Genomic DNA, 15939 nt, shown 5'->3' on the forward strand with positions numbered 1-15939 from the left:
AATATTTGTAAAACCACGGCCCTTGTGGATTTGTTCATTTGATGCTTCATGCTATTGGGATTTCTGTTTGTAATGGTTTAAAATACCTCGTGCAAAGAATAAGTCATAATAACAGGGCTGAAGCAAATTACCCAACCCACAAATCTGAAATGAAATGAAAGTGATGAAGTTTTTGGTCTGACTAGACCCTTATCAAGTTGACAGGAAAATATCTTCTTTATCAGTTTTCTTCGATATTTTGTTATAAAACGAAAACATAAGCACATTATTCAACTATTCCACTACAAGGATGCAGCGCACCAGTCACACAAACCACCCAAAAAAAGTGCCGACCATTTCTGATGTAACACTGCCTGTTATTAATTGTAACACTGATATTTGTAAAACTACGCGGATAATGCACATGAATCAGACTGGGAGGGTCTGCCATGCCAGTGAAATGCCTACCCAGTTAAGTCAGGAGAGGTGAGAAGTGCCAGGTGTATAATGTGTGCCAGATACTCTTGCAGTGTAATAATGTTGGATCATTAAATTTGGCCACTCATTTTTCAAGTTACTGCTGCCACTACTCCTCAATTACAGTCTCCGTGGCATGGTGGTTAGACACTCGCCTGGCGTTCCGCAAGCGCTTTGTCCTGGGTTCGTGTCCTGCTTGGGGAGGATTTACTGGGCGCAAATCCTTGATTGTTGCCTCTGTTTAACTCAACAGTAAAATGGGTACCTGGTTGTAAAAACGATTCTTCGCGGGGGTCGTATTCCAGGGACCATAGGATTAAGGCCCTGCCCGAAACGCTACGCGTACTAGTGGCTGTACAAGAATGTAAGAACTCTTGTATATATCAATAAAAAAAAAATATTACTGATTATACTAATTAGGCCCCGAAACTCTTGAGGAGAGAAGTCCCGAGTAGTCTTTAATTTTGAGAATTACTGGATGTAAATTAATTGAATTCTAAATGGATAATTACAGGGGTATATATAATTATTATACGCTCAAGATATTGCGTATAATAATTATTATACGCAAACAACAATTTGGAGAACTGTCCAAATTCACTCAACACCTATGTTTCAGAATTAACTAAAGAAAATATACTGAAATGCAGGATAAAGTCTAATCAATACTTATTTATCAATGGCAATCTAATAACCCTATGCTAAAACATTCTATTGCCAAGAAGCAAGGTGGGACAGGTTGTACAGGAACTCAAAACAGACATTTACCTTGTACGATTATGTTACGTTTATTTGCTTGATTAAATACACAGGGTTTAGTGGTTTTGATATTTATTTAGTAGTCTTTGTTGGTAGTGTCGTAGAAGTTAAGAGGAAGCCTGGAGCAGAGTAGTGAGACCCGGAGTCGCCGAGTTCGATGCTGTCTGCTCGAGTCTAAGCTGAAGTGTCTTGGGGTCGTCTGGAACTGGATTTGTCGAGTGTTACATTTTTTATGTTGAAGGTGTGCGATAACTCTCAAGCGTCAGTAATGAACCACTGTTGAAATTATACTGATGATTATTCTGTTTCTTTAGATTCAGCTACTGAGAACAAAAAGTTCCAAGTAGCATGGGGTATGTTGACCCCGTAGTGGACTTACCTGGCACAGGAGCGGAGCTGCAACTGGAAGCTGATTCACAGCTCTCCATCTAATATTGCTTCCAGAGGCCTTTATATATAGGAACACCCACTCAGTTGGAGGAGAAAGTGGTCTAATGGATGATTATTCGATTGATGAAGCTTAAGCCACCCAAGAGATAGCATGGGCATGAATAGCCCGTAAAATGATTATTCATGTTATAGATTCAGCTACTTGGAACAAGTTCCAAGTAGCACGGGCTATGGTGAGCCCGTAACTTACCTGGCACAGGAGCGGGGCAAGTAGCACGGGCTATGGTGAGCCCGTAACGTGCTTGTCTCTGAAGCTAGACACAAATATAGTGAAATAATCAATGATAGAGTCAGAGTTTATCTCCTGTGGATTCCTTCCTATATTGGTCTCTGAATGCGTGATAGAATTGATGAGTTGGCCAAGACTTTTGCTCATAAAAAGGGAATTGATTACCATCTTGGACTGCCTTTGAGTAGTCTGCGGGCATTAATATTCCGGGAACATCAACAAAATCTTGTAGACTTGAGGCAAAGTGAAATTCACACCAATTTCTCCATCTATCATCATTCTATTGTGCAGGAAGAACCGCACATCTATGGGTCATCCAATAATGTTAGCAGACTTCTAGATGTTACCATTGCTAGGCTTGGGCTCGGCTACAAGTACCTCTGGGAGTTTGTAACATCTGCTGATGTAGATTTGACTAAATGTAAACTCTGTCAGCAGAACTATTCGCATACTTTGCGTCATTATATAATGGAATGTGAAAAAATCGCGGAATTCAGAGATAACACTATCAATGGAGTCCAAGAAACGTGTAAGTACTTCATTCATGATGATATACTGCCGGGAATGTTAGCGAAGTATCCAAAATTTGCTTAATGTATATAATTTACATTCGGCAGTAAATCCCGGTTTATCCCCCATCCCTCTCTCTTTCCAATACTAATATTAATTGCAATATTAAGAAGTGAAAATTGTCTAAAAAGCTCTCCTGGGAGAAAACAAAACATTTCAGACTTCATAGGAATTGCAATAGAAGCTGATCCTTCTTAAAGAAGGTCGACCCCAACCCAACAATGACACTCCATACAATCGCAACTCACCAAGCAAAGTTACGTGAGTCTAGCCTCAGGCGTCTGGCTTTCAGCCTTGGACAGACAGACAAACATAACCTTTGTTTATATATATATATATATATATATATATATATATATATATATATATATATATATATATATATATATATATATATATATATATATATATATATATATATATATATATATATATATATATTAACAAAAAAAAGGTGCCAAGCCCGAAGACTATTTATCATATCCTCATATATACAGAACACCTTGCCACTTCCAATAGGTCCATCCCGTTAAATAAGTATTTCATCTGTGTGTAAAAACATGATTCCATTGGCATTGTCCCCCCCTTGTAATTCTCACAGAGTACGGGTAACAGAGGCACATGTAACTCTTTAATATATGTACTGACATAGCGTGGGAAGTGAGAGACGCGTGTCCCCGGGGCTATAGTGAGCGTGACTGAGGGATACGCCTCGCTGGCACCCACACGCCGCCCTCCACGACTGCCACTTCTCGGCTGATGCTCTGTATTATAATAAAAATACCAAATACATATATCATTCCATGCTAATGACAGCAAGATTACACTCCTCATACCAATCAACAAGAACAACAATGAGTCTGATTTACTTTGAATAAATCAGCGAAAGAAGAAACAGAAAATCTGAAGAAATACATCCCGTAAACTTTCACTTTTAACAGGTAAGCAAGTTGAAAGAGCCAATAAGAATACAGACAGAGTTAAATGTGGCTAGCTATTGGTCGGTGTGGTTGATGGTGGCGCTTAGTGGCGAGGTGCGAGGAGGGGGAGTGAGCCCAAGACGGTGACTTCAACGCCATCTCAGTCAGTCGTCCGTCGCGAGCAGGAGTACCAGGAGGAGTTTAACGCCAGTCTTGTGCCTCTCCTTCAGGAGCTGTGAACACCCCTTATACCTGACGCTGAGATCTCTACCTCACCTCCCAGAACACGGTGACGAGTGCTACTGGGGGACTCATTGGTTACTCAGGCGGTCGAGTGACGTTCTAAGGTGGTAGAGGAGGAGGTGAAGGATATCCTTGAGGAGTGTGGAAGGAGTTCCTTGAGAGAGTGTGTTGTGAGGGGGCTGGAGGAGGTGCTGCAGGAGGCGTGGAGAAGCAGGACGCCGCCAGGGGCATGGCCTGAAGGTGAGTTACAACAAGTTCCTGGTACAGGTGTGTGACTCATCCCGGCGCTATATACACCCAGCCCACCGCGGTACTCATCACTCACCTCTACACCTGGCTGAGGCGTGAGGCAGGTGTTCGCCTCGCCTGCTGAGGCGTGAGGCAGGTGTTCGCCTCGCCTGCTGAGGCGTGAGGCAGGTGCCCGCCTGCTGCTGCTGAGGCGTGAGGCAGGTGTTCGCCTCGCCTGCTGAGGCGTGAGGCAGGTGTTCGCCTCGCCTGCTGAGGCGTGAGGCAGGTGTTCGCCTTGCCTGCTGAGGCGTGAGGCAGGTGTTCGCCTCGCCTGCTGAGGCGTGAGGCAGTAACAACAAACTAACACTGAACTATGGATTAACATGTTAAATATATTTGTTTTAATAATATTTCCCGTTTAGGCTGTTATCTCAAATTTGACTCGTTAAGGAGCAAATGCACGCACACACACACACGGCTACACTTGTGTATACATGGATAAACGTACACACACACACACACACACACACACACACACACACACACACACACACACACACACACACACACACACACACACACACACACACAGGTACATACAGTATAAGTATTCAAGGTTAAATGTACACATGCACGCACATATTTAGATATACACACGTACTACTCTCACTCTGGTGGAAGGTAGGAATAGAAGCGAGTCGATTTTGTTTTTATTAGCACATTTAGGAACATCGGCATTTGTGAAGCTACTAGACACTATATGAAGAGGGAGTACAGTGTGAAAAAGCTAGCTACGTGATGCTAAAAATCCCCATCTCGCATAGTCATACGAATCGAAGAAATATAAGGATATATACCCGTACTCTTCTATACGGGTGGTCAGCAAGTGGAATGCACTGAGAAGAAGTTGAGGAAGCCACCTCCATCCTCAAATTCAACAATGTATTCGAATGTCAGAATAGTTCAGCTGTAAGGCAACAGTTACCACAAGGCTGGTAGGCGGAGCATAAAGGGCTTTTATAGACCTCACTTCCCCGTAACTACTGATGGGTAAGCGCTGATGGGTTAGGTTTGATAGGCAAGTACTCTCATTGCTCGCGCTTATATGAACGGTGTAGTGGCGGACGCCTTGAAGCACTGACCTGACGTGTCACGGTAGGCGAGCCTCACCACGTGCTTCACGGGAGGCCACGTGCTTCACGGAGGCAGTGTGGCCGGGAATAAGAGCAGGTGTGAAGCAGGTGTGGTGGCCAAGGTGTAGCGCTGGGGTAGTGGAGGGCAGACCAGGAAGTGGCCCAGTGCCACCCGTGCCACACCTTGCGTTGTCATAGTACAAGGTCGCCACCACCTCCCACTCCAGTTTCTCCCCCTGCTTCTGATACCATTTAGCATCGTTAAGTGCCTGGTGCGGTGAAAGCTGATTGTCTTGATTGTTCCTTCATCTGCCGCCGCCGCCACATGATTCAGTAACCTCCAGCCAGGGTTGTCAAGGCCACGAGGTGACCCTTTCCCCAGTGAGCCATTGGTGTGACTTCCAGCCAGCCAATGGTGTGGCCCTTCACCTATCAGCCAGCTAGAGGTGTGCAAACTCCCCCCCCCTCCACCTGCCCATTAGACAATGGTGTGACCTCTTACCTGCCTGCCAGCCAGCCAGCCAGCCAGCCAGCCAGCCAGCTAGTGGTGTGGCCCCTCTACACCTGCTGGTGGTAATCAGACTTTAAAACTGTCCACCTGTGTTCCTGTGTCAGGTCAGCATGGTCACCGACGAGTCTATCATATATATTTGCGATGGTATCCTATAACTTTGACTGTGGTTGGTTAGGTCTAAATGGCTCTTTGGATACAAATTGGCTCCTTGAGCTGTTAAGTTGAATATCTAGTATTTTAAAGTGTAAGTTATGTGTCGGGGGGGGGGGGGGTACGGGTACCTGCTGCATTATGTGACAGTTCTGTGAATTGAGGGCTGTGTGACTGGTGTTAGTCTCCCTCTATCCCTCTATTGGTTGGGAAGGCGTCCTTGGTCTGTGCTAGTAAAGCCGTGATGCATCAAGACTGGCAGCATGTTGATGTTGTTAAAGATTTAGCTACTCAGGACGAAGTGTCCATGTAGCACGGGCTATGGTGAGCCCGTAAGACTGGCAGCAGCTCCCACTGAGCGCCCGCCTGCGGTGTGTGTGTGTGTGTGTGTGTGTGTGTGTGTGTGTGTGTGTGTGTGTGTGTGTGTGTGTGTGTGTGTGTGTGAAGGTGGTCTGGGATAGCCTACTGGTACGCGTTCTTCACCCACTCACACAGCTGTCATTTTTATGATCTAAGTCCCCCGAGGTGAAGGGAAGGGGGGGGGGACAGGAGACAGCGGCAAGCCATTACGACTATATGGCACTGGGAAGGGGTCAGGATAAGGATTTGGGATGGGACGAGGGAGGGGAAGGAATGGTGCCCAACCACTTGGATGGTCGGGGATTGAACGCCGACCTGCATGAAGCGAGACCGTCGCTCTACCGTCCAGATCAAGTGGCTGGGTGTCCCTGAGGGGAGCAGGTCCACACTGTGAGGAGTGAGGAGAAGCAAGTCCACACTGTGAGGAGTGAGAGGAAGCAAGTCCACACTGTGAGGGGTGAGGGGGAGCAGGTCCTCACTGTGAGGAGTGAGGTGAGGTAAAGAACTCCTCACTGGCAGGCAAACTATGGGAATCAATTGACTAGCCTCATACCTTTACTTAAAACACAAATCCCTCAATACCTAAAGCACAGCTACCTCAAAGGTGGTGTTGCTGCACGCTGCATGACTTTTCAAGCAACATGTTGCGTGTCCACACACTGGAGGAGCGACGTGGGAGTGGCTCCAAGGTTCACTGTGGGCGGCGTGGAGGCCTGTGACGTGGGCGGCCAAGGACGTGATGCCGCTGTGAGGGGAAGTTGACGCGGGTGTGACAGCTGGTGGTGATGGGGTGACGTAACAGCTGGTGACGGGGTGACGTGACAGCTGGTGATGATGGGGTGACGTGACAGCTGGTGATGGAAGACATGTAAACATTGCGTGAAAGATGTCCCAAATGCCACCTCGACTCTCGCAACGCTTTTGACTTAATGTAGTATCAAGGGACCTTAGTTTGGTAAGTCAACCTGTCCTCTCGCCTAATGTCATATTCTCCGTTAAAAATGTGATGCGTTACTAAAAACTTTAAACCGCCCGCAATATTGACGTATTCTGAGCATCGTCCTCAATAGGTTAGGTGGGTTGTCGGGGTTTGTACGTTCTGGTTAGGCAAAATAGTCGCATTTTTGACGTAGTAGCAAATTGAGAGAGCATGCCGTAGTTAAGCCTTTACCAGTACCAATCTTTCAGTTCCACGTGAGAACGACCAGGCTCGTATAATTTGCCTGAATTTACCTGAGGGCCACTATCTCTAGTGGCCTCCACGAGAACAGGTAGCCGGCGGGTTGTCAAAGAACCAGCATTTGTTCCGGTGATTTTATCTATTTGAATCTTAAATTTTAGCACAATAAAACTGTTTGGTCGTACGTACAAAAACGGACTGTTGCCGCCATCAATGTTCATGTCTTGTACTCTTTAATTTTACAAGAGTACAAAGAAACAATAAAACCCAATCAACTATAGGTTTAATATAGCACATGCGTAATATATTAGGCCCAAGATAGCGCTCATTAGACCTAAGACTACTTGGTCAGATTAGGTAAATACAAAATGCAAACATTTTCGGGTACAACAGTCAGGTTTTTGGGGTCGACTGATCAGGTAGTTGCCGTAGGTGCTATTGTTATTATTAATGGATGACCTGGAGTGTCTTGGATAGCCTGTGTGCCTGGACATGTTGACGGCCCTCCCTTCACCCCTCCCTCCATCCCTTCACCCCTCCCCCCTCCCTCCATCCCTTCACCCCTCGAACCCATCCCTTCACCCCTTCCTCCATCCCTTCACCCCTCCCTCCATCCCTTCACCCCTCCCTCCATCCCTTCACCCTGTCCTCACACACTCAAACATACACTTTCTCCAAGACTCTCATTATGGATTCATTGCGCGTGACCTCACTACCGTGGTACACTCTACTGTCACACTACACCTTCACTACACTCTTTGTTTACAACACCACACTTTGTTTACACCACCACACATGCCCGACAACACCACACGTGTTCGACAACACCAGAACATATTGGTTGGGCCGTGTCATTATATCATTTCGGCAAGTGGACATGGCCCAGTCCTCCTCCTCCTGTAGGTAGGCCATTATATTCCCCTCTCGTATCTTCAACCTGTTTCTTGGCTTCACTCATTCAACTCAACTAGACCTGTAAATTGAGTGACAAATAACGCGGCTCACACGTATGGAATGAAATGAATCACGACGTTTCGACCCATCCTGGACCAAGGATGGGCCGTGAGAATCAAGAATGATGCTTGATGCTCCGCTGCACCAAGTCGTGAGAATGATGCACTGGTCTATGGCTCCAACACTCGTATTCCAAGGTCTTGGCTTAGGCTTCATTTTAGGTAACATCGGGTGTGATGTGGCTGGCGGATCCTCTCCTCTTCATTTGGCTCTGTGATATGTTGCGTCAAGAATGTTTTTGTTTTCTTGGCGTTCACCAATTGTGTTCGGCAGGCTTTCATTATCTGCAGGATCCTTCATTATCTAGTTATTTTTCTGTGGTTAAGATAATCGAATATTAGGCATTGTCTCTCGCTGCTATTGCCACTGTGGGAGAGGGCGGAGGTGTAAATGTGACGGGCGGAGGTGTGGATGTGACGGGCGGGAGTGTGGATGTGACGGGCGGGAGTGTGGCTGTGACGGGCGGAGGTGTGAATGTGACGGGCGGAGGTGTGGATGTGACGGGCGGGAGTGTGGGTGCGAGTGTGTGACGCCCAGTAGTGTGGGTGTGGTCCCGAAGCAGCCCGTTGCTGCAGATGGATCGCACGAAAGCCCCGCCCACCAACCAAGGTTCCTCCAGGTTTTTTTCTGATCACCGTCGTCTCCATGGGCAGGTCTTGTGACGTTACCGTATTCCACATTGCTACGCCAACACCCCGTTAGCATACACTCTTAACCTTTCACCAGCCTGTATCAAGCCAACAGGGTGCTTGAACCTATCTTCAGAAGCTCTGAAGGCAGTGATTGGTTCGTGACTAGAACTGGAACTGTATTGGAGCCTGACGACGACGACGACGACGCCCTTATGTTATGCTAGGAGGAGGAACACCTCCGCTACACACACTTGACAACATTACTGACGAAATACTAAAATATAATTCCTTCTCGCCTCTCCACCTGTCTCACTCCCTTTGCCTCTTTTTTTTAAACATCTACCAAATCCTCCTTTCTCTTCACCTTTCTTTCTCTCCTTCCTTCTCCTCCTTTCTCTGCCACCAATCTCAGATACAAAAAAGGAGGACATGTTTGGTGGTAGTGATGGGACGAGTGGGGAGGTGGTGAGGAGGAAGGAGGAGGTCCAATCCTGTGGCAACATTACCTCAACTTTGACTTCAAATTAGGTACAAATCCTTGTACCTTTCGTCCTTTAGGGACTGACTGTGTCTTAGCCTATAGCGTTTAACGTCGTCACTGCCTTCATGGGAGGTAGGGGGGGGGGGGGGGGTCATGGTACATTGTGGATGAAAGGAAATGATAGAATGCTGCCCATTTTAGGAATATATTTTTCTTGGGGTGTACCTGTTCAATACGAGATCGGGGAATATTTATGTGTTAGTTTGGTTTTCAAACGTTTTCACACACACACACACACACACACACACACACACACACACACACACACACACAAACACACACACACACACACACACACACACACACACACACACACACACACACTACGGAGGGGCCTCGTAGCCTGGTGGATAGCGCGCAGGACTCGTAATTCTGTGGCGCGGGTTCGATTCCCGCACGAGGCAGAAACAAATGGGCAAAGTTTCTTTCACCCTGAATGCCCCTGTTACCTAGCAGTAAATAGGTACCTGGGAGTTAGTCAGCTGTCACGGGCTGCTACCTGGGGTGTGTGTATGTGGTGTGGAAAAAAAAAGTAGTTAGTAAACAGTTGATTGACAGTTGAGAGGCGGGCCGAAAGAGCTTTGCTCTCTCAACCCCCGCAAAAACAGAACTAGTAAACACAACTAGTAAACTCTCTCTCTCTCTCTCTCTCTCTCTCTCTCTCTCTCTCTCTCTCTCTCTCTCTCTCTCTCTCTCTCTCTCTCTCTCTCTCTCTCTCTGACACAGATATGCTGAGCGTAACAGTATACCTGTGTCAGTTCAACAGTGTACGCCTGAAGATGTCACATTGCTGACGAAACGTCGAACAATAAAAATGGAAAGATTAAGTGATCTAGTGTTTCTTCACACTCCAGATGGTAGAGGATATTTACGTAGAATGAAAAATATCCTAAAGAATATTAATAATAGTCACAATGCTCTTGTGTTTAATGACGTACGTGTGTGTGTGTGTGTGTGTGTGTGTATATATATATATATATATATATATATATATATATATATATATATATATATATATATATATATATATATATATATATATATATATATATATATATGATTTGGTAAAATGCTATGCCCAAGATAACTATCCGAGTGCCGGCGGTGGGGTGGTTCATATAGCCTCGGCTATCACCTCATTTTGTCCGGTCGTGATGGTCAAGTGGATTAAGGCGTCTTGTACATACCAGTTGCGTTGCTTCTGGGAGTATGGGTTCGAGTCACTTCTGGGGTGTGAGTTTTCAGTTGCATATGTCCTGGGGACCATTCAGGCTTGTTCGCATATATATATATATATATATATATATATATATATATATATATATATATATATATATATATATATATATATATATATATATATATATATATATATATATATATAATTTCATTCTCTGGAATCCTCTCTTATTGTGGCTGTTCGTAGCAATGCCGCAAACATGAAAGATGAGGGGAAAATTAATCGTACTAACGCCACCTCACTGAAAGGTGAGGGAATGCTAAAGCTCTTTCAACCCATCAGTGGGCCTTGTGTGGCATTATGTGAGAGGAAGGTGCTCCCCCCTGGGCTCTCCGATTGCGAGTCGACAACGAAACCAACTGTGCTACGAATCGGTCGTAGAACCCAACAACATCTACAAATGTCAAAATTAGATTCGAGGAGCCACATATTGGGGGTAGGGAGTTATTACATTACGTGGCCCTTGGCTAAGAAAGGTAGGAACCTCGAGCTGAAGCTTTTGACCCCCAGAGCGATAGAGCAATCCAAGACTTCTTCAAGATGGTGAGAGCTCTACAAGGAAAGAGTGTTCAAGGTTGAGAAGCCTTCCTCCTCCTTCTCCTAGCCTCACACTCTCGTATTAAACACGGCGAGGAATGTAGTTGTATTCCTTAATGGCATACTATAATTACTACAATTACTTAATTGTAGTGTTCTCTCGTGGCAATTGTCACTTGTCAAGGTTTGTGCCAGGTGGGGGTGCCTGTCTGTTGACACATGAAGTGGTGGGGGGGGGTTAGGTGTGTCACATGACAGTGTGGGTTGTGACGCCAACTAATGTATCACTTAACAAGGTGTGACGTCAGGTAATGTACCACATAACGTCGTGCGTGTCAGGAAATGTCATTGTAGCACTTAGGCCTCCAAGCTCCGTGTCACAGAGCGTGTCACACAGCTCCGTGTCACACAGCTGCGTGTCGCACAGCTCCGTGTGTATGTGTGTGGCTGTGTCAAAGTATATGCGGGTGTTTAGACAAGGCGAGGGATCAGTACTAGCGTGTGCGTCATTTCACCGAGAGAAGTTGTGGAAGCCACCTCCATCCTCAACTTTTAAAGGCTAGGTTCGTCAAAGAAATTGACCATTAGGATGGTCAGTTAGTCAGCTGTCACGGGCTGCTACCTGGGGTGTGTGTATGTGGACCTAACCGAGCCGGACCTAACTCCTCGTTAGACACTGACAGGTAAGTGCTTGACTACGAAAATTAACACTGCATTGACTTAATTATCAACATCAAAGTTACTTACTAACTGCAACCAGCGTTCCTTTAATTAACTTGGCACGGTTACCATGCAGTCCGGAGTCCGGATTGGGTGTATGTAAGAGTTGGATCATTAGTGGACCCTCTTACGGGTTATTCATGCCCGTGCCACCTCTTGGGTGGCTTAATGTTTATATGTGGACCTTCAGTTACAGTCCCGCTCCTGTGACAGATAAGTCCACTACGGGCTCACCATAGCCCGTGCTACTTGGAACTTTTTGTTCCGAGTTGCCGAATCTAAAACAACATAGTGGACCCTGGAGCCACACCGCAGGCCTGGGGCAGGGCGAGGTGTGGCTCGCGAGGTGTGGCTCGGCAAGGCTACCATATTTGGGTCGGTGGGGGATATGGTTGGACGACGGACTCTGCCAGTGAGATAAACACAATAGTATGCAGACGAGGAGTCACAATAACGTGGCTGAAAAATGTTAACCAAACCCACACACTAGAAAGTGAAGGGACGACGACGTTCCGGTCCATCCTGGACCATGACTTGAGAATGGTCCAGGACGGACCGAAACGTCTTCGTCCCTTCACTTTCTAGTGTGTGGTCTGGTCAAGAAACACAATAGTACACAACGATAAGCACGTGAGGGGGAAGGGGAGAAAGTGAGCACTGGAGAGGGTCGGGAGTAAGGCTGCTTGTCTCTTGCATCGACAGGTGATTGATGAAGATTAAGGCACCCCAAGAGGTGGCACGTAGCCCCTAAACCGACAGGTGGCACCTGGTTCCTTTTACTTCAAGCGTTGCATATCACTTGGCAAATTGTATATCAGGTACCGACAAGTGTCACTTGGGAAGGCTTGCGACAAGTGCTGTGTGACTTGTCGAGGCTGATGTCCCGTGAGCCGTGGCGTGGTGAAGACGCCCACCAGGTGAGCCGTCGCGTGGTGAAGACGTCCACCAGGTGAGCCGTCGCCGCAGCCTCTACGAGAGTTCATACATATTACCAAGGTTGCCCGGGAGTAGAGTGCCTCTCGACCCACACTGCCCAGCGGACATGTACCAGGTTGATATCACACGACAGTAATAGGTCATTGCTTTCCTACTTGCAAGAGTTCACTATATGAATCGAAGATTTGTAGTTGTCTTATATGCAGGTTGCGTAAAAGGTACCCAAATATAGGATGGGTTCGGGGGGGGGGGGGGAGGATCACGTGGAGGATGGAGTGGGTTGCCACATGGGCTCCCCCCCTTCCTAAACGACATTTGTTAGACCATTACTGGAATATGTAGAACAACCATGGAATCTGCACTTTGTAAAGCATAAAACCAAAATTTGAAAAAAATACAAAGGTTTGCATCAAGATTGGCGCCAGAGCTAAAATAATTAAACTACGACAATATGCTAGTGGAATTAAATCTCATAGCCGAAGAGGATAGAAACAGAGGGGGATATGATCAGAACGTTCAAGATAATGAGGGTGATTAAATAAAGTGGACAAGGACAGCCTCTTCACACTAAGAGAAAGTAGGACAAGAGGACACACGAGGAAGCTGGAAACGCCAATAAACCTAAGAAATGTAGGTTTCTACTCGTACCTTGTACGGGCGGTCAACAAGTGGAATGCACTGAAAGAAGTTGTTGTGAAACCCACCTCCATTCACAACTGTAAGGTCAGATTCGACAACGAATTTGAAAGTCAAAATGGTTACGTAGTAATGCAGCAAATACAAGAGGGCCGGCAGGCGGGGCATACAGAACTAGACCTCCCTGCCCCGTGGACAGGGAGGTCTAGTTCTAGTTATGTAAGGAGGGTGTCAGTGAGGCGGGGACGGGGTGCAGGGGAGGGTGTTCCCTGAGAGTATGGCCGAGGCTCGGGCCACACTCACACACTCTTCAAGACTTACTATCATCGTCTTCTCTTGCCAGATTTCCTTACTTTGCTCCGTTATTTGCTTGCTGATTTTATCCATGATTTTGCCTTGTTTTCCCACTGTTTCCATAAATTCTGGAACTAGCCGAACTCTTTTGACGGATCCGGTCCTCTCAACCAGCAAGTGTTGCTGGAGATTGTAACTGTGTCATTAGGTTCGCCGCCTGTAGCACTTGTCGGGTAGGCGAGGGCACTGTGGCCTGGCAGTGGGTGCTGTCAACTGAGCCAGTGTACTCGTGGGCCCTTAGTGGCATACCCTGGTCAGCCCGTCTTGGCGGGAGCGCGTCACAGCTGTCGTGCCAGGCGGGGGGACTCCGTCCACATGACACTTGACGCACTTCATTTTAATTGTCTTACCATTTTAGCTTTGCATACAGATGTTGCATGCCTTTTGGCGCAATAGTCCAACAGTTTCTTGCAACATGATTCCACCGTTGGCACCCGTGAAACCTGCGCTTGGGTGGGCAATACTCTTCCATTGTGAGCCGCCAGAATGTGTTCTGGATCGTGACTTTCTCCGGTAGAGCCTCGTCGCTGGTCCAGTGGGCGGGAATAGCCTCTCTGCCGTTTGTTCCTTTTGCATTGATAATGTGGTCATGTTCTACCAGTCTGTGGTCATGGCAAGAGTAGAGGCCAAATATGATGAAGGTTGTAAGGTGGGTATTGAGCAGGAGGTGGAGCGGTACACATTTGTATACCTGCCAACTCAATGGTACAACCCTCTTGTACCACGTCAATATTGTTCACACGGATATATTTTACATGTTTTGCAAACAAATATCACCACCACCAGGGTGTTTCTTAGCTGCGTCAGGTTTCTCAAGTTGTTCTGATTAACTGAATGATTGGCGGCGGGGTTCTATTAGCATTTCGGATACGAACAAATGTCCACTCGTGTTGATATTCGTCATTATTGGACTTTATGATACTGCACTGCTATTATGTGACTACTATGAGGATTCCATAGTTGTATCTACCTCTTCAATACCAAGGTGAGGAGTTGAGGCTGGCAGCTCAGGTGTGGCTAGTCCAGTGTCGCGGCGCCAGCTGCCTCTCCACCAGGTGCTTGGAGAGCTGTCGCCATGCCTTCAATGTCACCCAGGCGGCTTCAGAGCTACACAGAGCGTGTGCAACAGACCAGCACTTCTGTCAGTGCAATAGGGGCTGCCAATCATGATGCAGGATCAGAAGGAATCATTCGGGCATCATGGAAGTATTGAGGGTACCACGGCTAGGAAGCGGGGCACAGAAAGCCAGACCTCACTCCCTTGGTCACTGGTAGGCAAGCACTCGTTTAGAAATAGTAGGTAGAAATAGCCTAAGCTACTCTATCCCCTTTCAGATGTATTTCTTTCTTATCTCAATAAACATACTTGAACTTGAATTGAAGCACTCATTTTTTTTTCAAGGTCAGTCTGGTCTGGTTTACACTCCAAATGTAAATGCCTCGGCACGTGTGTAAGATTTCAAGTGTGTTCGGCTCTCACCATCTGAGACCGGGGCAACATAGAGCAAAATACACGGGCAACATACTGTAGTATTTAAGAGCAGGTAGAAACGTGTGTATTAAGCGTCAAAAGTGCTAATGTAGGTGCGTTTGTAATAAATAATATTTACATGAACATTTTTACCCATTTTTTCATATAATGCGAAATTACCACATTATACAATGGGAGGATTTCATTTTTTTCAATAAAATTGTAAACTATCTTGTGTTGCTGATTTGAATCCATTTAAAAGATTTAATTCCAGAAGCCATAAGATCAAACTATATCTTCTGGACCAAACTACTCCCGGGGATTTAACTTTTTGACTAGAGATCAAAGAGACAAGGTGGAGCTGCAGGAAACAAGAAGGGTCTTGAAGAATGGGATTCTCCAAATTAGTGTCATGCGTGCCACTCAAAATGGTGTTAGTGAGTTGTACTTGCCCAGTCATTGACGTGCTTCATTGCTGTATGTACGAGAGAAGATTGTATAAATATATTACATGCACATCCGGTACATCGTCCACCTTCAACAAAACCACCGGTATAGCACTGATACACATCGTTACCCATAACCTGAGTACTCTCAGTGATGCTGCACAGTGTTAACTGTTGTAATAATGTAGAGTGTACACTATGTTGGACTTGGTGAGTGCGA

General features: G+C 46.2%; 1 protein-coding gene across 1 annotated transcript in view; it reads left to right on the forward strand.

The window, feature by feature from the left end:
- The first annotated feature begins 3561 nt into the window (after positions 1 to 3561).
- LOC123764428 (uncharacterized) overlaps positions 3562 to 15939 on the forward strand; it is a 31245-nt gene continuing 18867 nt past the window's right edge. Inside the window, exon 1 of the mRNA XM_045752319.2 lies at positions 3562 to 3867. The gene's annotated coding sequence lies outside the window, so the exon portion shown is untranslated. The remainder of the gene's footprint in view (positions 3868 to 15939) is intronic.

Source organism: Procambarus clarkii, chromosome 1, assembly GCF_040958095.1.
Source record: "Procambarus clarkii isolate CNS0578487 chromosome 1, FALCON_Pclarkii_2.0, whole genome shotgun sequence".
NCBI lineage: Eukaryota > Metazoa > Arthropoda > Malacostraca > Decapoda > Cambaridae > Procambarus > Procambarus clarkii.